At 56.8% G+C, this 4,911-nt stretch overlaps 1 long non-coding RNA gene across 1 annotated transcript; it reads right to left on the bottom strand.

Annotated features, from left to right (window-relative positions):
- Window positions 1-331: 331 nt before the first annotated feature.
- Window positions 332-3,775, bottom strand: LOC105518453. Its single transcript, XR_001002822.1, has 2 exons — window positions 3,323-3,775; window positions 332-2,347 (listed from the first exon to the last, which is right to left on the bottom strand). It is a non-coding gene; the product is annotated as an uncharacterized LOC105518453 (long non-coding RNA).
- Between the last annotated feature and the right edge of the window lie 1,136 nt (window positions 3,776-4,911).

Raw genomic sequence — 4,911 nt, 5'->3', positions numbered from 1 at the left:
CAAAGAGCCCTAATCTGCACGTCTCCCTGCACCCAGACCCTTGACCGAGCAGCCTCGCCAGGCCCTCTGCTCCCATGTGAGTGCTCACCCATGGCTGCCATGAGCCCGTGCAGGGTGAGTAGACGCAGCACAAGTGGCTCCCTGCTGCTCAGGTATGGGGGCTGCTTCCTTCGTGTGCCTCTGCCATTGCCATGAGATCAGGCCCGGGCAAGTCTGCAGAAGATCAGAGATGTGGAGCAGAGCACAGCGGCCGCCGTGCCAGCCGGGCCCGCCAGGGAGCCTGCCTTGACTGAGCCCTGGACCCACTAAATCGATTCCACGGCACCTGAGAAATGACCACTCGTTGTTTCGCGTTTATTTGTTAACCAGCATTACAGTGACAAAGATGATGGACAGAGCCATCCAGGCTCTGTCTGATGGACAGGCTCACCAGGTAGTGCCACCTGCTCTGAGACGTACCAGCACAACGCCTCATGCAACGGAGGCTGAGGGAGGCTAAGGGCTTGTTCAAGGTCACACTGAAGTTGGTCCAAATCCAGAGGCCTCTTGGGACCTGTCCCCATGGTGAGCTGGCCTGGCAGACACAAGTGAGTCCAACTCTGCCCTGTCACCCGGGAGCCACAGTCTGGTGAGGAGGATTGGGTTGCGGAGGGGTAGGTATATTTGGGAACGTGTGGAGGAAGGGGCAGTTGTGTCAAGCCCAGTCACTTTCTGCAGCTGCACAATGAGGGGCAGGAAGGCCCAGCCTTCTTGGTGGCAGGACTGTCCTAGTCCACTCCGACCACGTAGCTACGACTGCCACTGCATTCACAGCCCTTGATGCTGAGGCCAGGTGCATTTCGCTTGCCACCTTTCCATCAGATCCATCGGACACCTGCAAAGGAAAAGCAGTTAACTGAGAGCTGCAGCTTAAGCCCTGTGTGCTGCCCCACCCTCCATCTCCCAAGCTCCCCGTATACCCGTGAGGAGAAGCTACCACGACTCTTTCCCAGATAAGCAAACTGTGGCCTGGACAGGCTCCAGACATGCCCAAGGCCACCTAGCCTCTAGGAAGCACAGTCGGAATTTGCACCCCAGTCTGAGATTCCAAGCATCCCTCAGAAAGGCGTGGTCCTCATGGAATGGCCCCGGCCGACTGGCATTGGTGCCCTGGCACAGTCCAAGGCCCTTGGAAATGCCATTCTCAACATGTTTGCCCTCAAACAACTGCCAGAGAACTTCAGGCCCTGCGTCTGTCTTGAACCTGTGGCCCCGGTTATAGACACTGTCACAGGCCCAGGTCGTAGCCTGTGCCAGGCAGGTTCCGGCTGCCTTCTCCACCAAATGGGAAGTGCTTCCTGTCAGCAGCCGCCTTCCCCCCACCCACTGTGAAATTCCCAAAGCAAAGCAAACAGCCAGGATTCCCAGGATGCCAAGGCTCACCTCTGTCCCCCAAATCCCGAACATCTCCTGAGGACCATGGACACCTCCAGCTTAGCATATGTGCCCAAAAATCTCAGCAGCCTCCCCCATAAACCTCTTCTCCAGGGTCCCCTCCCCATTGTGCAAGCCAGAGGCCAGGTCCTGGCGTCCCCTCCTCTTGGCCTCCCCACTTCCCACATCTCCACCTCCCCTCCCTCACTCCTTCTGTCCCCAGACTACCCTGGTGAAACACCTCTTGCTAACTTGTGAGTGTGAATTGTGGGGTCAGACCTTAGCTATGCATCCATAGGCAAATCACTTCACCTCTCGGAGCCTCAGTTTTGTCATCTGTAAAATGGGGATGATAAAAACCTCTCTATATCCTTAAAAGGTAGAATTTTCTGGCACACGTCATAACTTCTCAAGAAAGAGCAGCTTCTGCTATTGTCACTATCCTTGCAGTGAGTGCAGTGAATGTGTGTGTGTCTGAAAGCATCTCTCCCCATCCAATCCAGGATCTGCTCAGTTTCTGTGAGCGGAGACCTTTCTCTCCCAGAGATGGGCACAAGACCCAGATCCGACCAAAGAGAGCCAACCCCCTCTCTCCTGTTTCCACCAGATTTCTGCCATGGGAAATGATGCTTTCTCTTCTGGGGATGGCCAGGACAGGTGCTCCAAGGACTGCATGAGCCAGAGCTCCTGGGGCCATCTCGCCCATGTGCGGAGAAATCCACCTACAGTGACGTGGATGCAGCAGAAGGCAGGAGCTGATAGCCTGCGGGCCAAGGTGTTGGCTGCACCTGTTGAGTGCCTGGATGCACCTGTTGAGTGCCTGGATGCAGCTGTGCCTGAAGGCATGACTCCTCCCGGACTTTTCACTGACTGGAGCCAGTACATTCCTTCTTCGCTGAAGTTAGTGTGGATTAAGTTTCTGCCACGTGCAACCCTAAAGGGTCCTAACAAAACACATGAATGGGGGATAGGAACATGCTTGGGACCAAGAGGTGTCACAGAGTTGGGCTTCTGTGATGGAGAAGTCCTGTGACTTATTGATCTGGCAGGGCCCTGGCAGGAATTTTGTGGGGAAGGAGTGGCCAAAGGTGGTGGGCCCCCGGCCATAGCTTGTGAAGTGCCCAAAAGCAGGAGTCGTAGCACTAGCCCACAGTGCTGGCTTATGTTGGGGGCTCAGTGCCAGCTGCCACTATTTCCCTACAGAGCACTCCAGTGCCGTGGGCACTATTCTGGGGACTGTGCGAACGTGCCCCCACCTGTCCTCATAACACCCTTCCTGGGAGGTGGGCTCGGATGTGCCATCCATTTTATAGAAGACGAGATGGAGGCACAGAATTCAGGTAACTTGCCCAAAGTCACCCAGTGAGGATGTGGTGGCGTGGGAGTGAAGCGGCGCCTGTGCCGGGACACACAGCTGCACAGGCACAGCCTCCTCTTGTCCTTTGCTGTCCCCCACCTGCTCAGAAGGTACTGCAAATGACTCTTGTCCCCCTGCAAGAAAAGAGCCCACAGTTTCCTACCCAAGCAGGTGCAGCTACCACAGGTCTGTTCCCAGGTGCCGGACTTCGAAGAGGAGAGCGGCAAAGAACCAGAAGGCTGTCCCTCTGCCCATGGCCACCTCCTGAGATGCCTCCCAATTCGACCCCATTTGCCAGGTGTCCCTGCTACCTGCTGGAGCACCCCCATCCCACCCTGCCCTGCCCCTGGGCCCTGCCAGGCTGGGGGGCTCCTCAGGGGCAAAAACGTGCCTGACTCGTGGTGTGACCAGAGCCCTCCACGACCAGTGCTTGAGTGAAGGGGGCCTCCCTGAAGGTCAAACGGTTCAGGAGGACACCTGTCACCACAACACAGCCCTGGGCCTACAGTGTAGCACCATCAGTGAACACACCACCACGCACATCACTGTCACCTCTCACAGGCATCTCCGAGCCACGGGTGACAGCAATCGAGACTCCCTCTCCTCTCCGAGCTCTCTCTGTAGACCTCGTCTCACTAACTTCACACAGCCCTGGGACGTCTGTGCTCTGAGGATCGCAAGCTTCAGGCTTCAGCCAGAGCCCTGCGTGCCTCCCAAGCAGAGGGGCTGGGTTTCTGACCTGGCACGGCCATGCACAGGCATGTGTGCGGCTCCGCTGCACAGCCCATGTTTATCTTTTGGACACTGGGAGTCACAGCCAATCAGACTTTACCACCAGGGTAATCAGGGCAAAACCTGTGGCTGTTCCATGGCCCAAGCGGAGGACACTGTGGCTGTACTTTGTCCCCATATAGGAAGTATGTCCTTCCTCTTGTTTTATTTTCTCTTCTCACTTGTGGTATCTTCTGGCATTCCAAAGCTTCTTAGAGGAATCCTGAAGTCCACTCTGGAACAAGGCTGGGTTTAAGTAAATAGACACACACACACACACACTTTCTCACACATGCACACATATAGACTTTACACTTGCCCCTCATGTCATGGTGAACACAACACATTCAAACATTAGGCCCACCTCTCCAGTGAAGAAACTGAGGCTCAGAGAAGCACATGGACTTGGGATGCCTATCTGCTGGTCAGGTGAACCCCACCTTTTTCCAGAGAGGATCACAGATGGAAAGGAGGGACTGACTCGCAAGGTGGCCCTCCAGCCAACCTCAGGGCCCAGCTCAGAGCAGGGTCTGTCTTGGCACAAGCAGTCCAGCATCCCAGTGCCCCACCCAGCTCCAGGCGGGACACAGGCACCCACAGGCAACCTCTGGCAAGGCATTGTCCTGTGCCCTGGGATCTGGCTGAGCACCAGGGAGCACAGCAGCACTCATGCCAGGAACAAGTCAGAGCCCAGGCCAGGCTGGAGGGCCCTGAGTTGCAGTAGGAAGTGGGCAGGCGAAGGCGGTACTGGGTGGAAGTGGCAGAGCATGAGGCCAGGTAGGACCAGCACTGGGGCACCTTCGTCCTCAAGTGGAGCTCTCAGCAGCTGCAGAACAGCAGGCAGGGCCAGAACAGGGTCTCCTAGAACTTCCTAGAACCTTCTGGCCTGCAGAATGACCGCATGGGAAAGGTACTGGGAAGTCGCCACCCAACCCACACCTGATGCAGATGAGACCTGAGAAGGGGCCAGAGATGCCCAGGGTCACACAGCAAGCAGCCAGGGCACTGCCTCCTAGGCCTTCTCCTTTCCTTGGCCGGGAGCCCCAGACCTTCTCCAATGCCCAAATGCTGCCAAACACCCCTGCTAGATCCAGGCCCTGGGGCCCTGACAAGCTGTCCTGGCTGGGATCCCAGCCTGCCCAGTCACCCCAGAGTCCTGCCACCTCCCCCATGCCTGCCTCAAACTTTCAGAGGGATGAAGATCTGTCATGTTGAGGACACCTCTCAGACCAGAGCTCTGGGTCCCTCGGCCATCTCCCACCCCATCCCCCGCAGGGTGTCCCCATGCTCAACCTAGACACGTGTGTGGATAGAAGAACTCATTTTTGAAGCAAATGAGAAGTGTAAACACCTCCGTGGGAGGGCCCAGG

The sequence above is a fragment of the Colobus angolensis genome, unplaced genomic scaffold (genome assembly GCF_000951035.1).
Source record: "Colobus angolensis palliatus isolate OR3802 unplaced genomic scaffold, Cang.pa_1.0 Scaffold32, whole genome shotgun sequence".
Lineage (NCBI taxonomy): Eukaryota > Metazoa > Chordata > Mammalia > Primates > Cercopithecidae > Colobus > Colobus angolensis.
The sequence above is the reverse complement of the archived record's forward strand: the minus strand, read 5'-3'. Positions and strand labels throughout refer to the sequence as shown.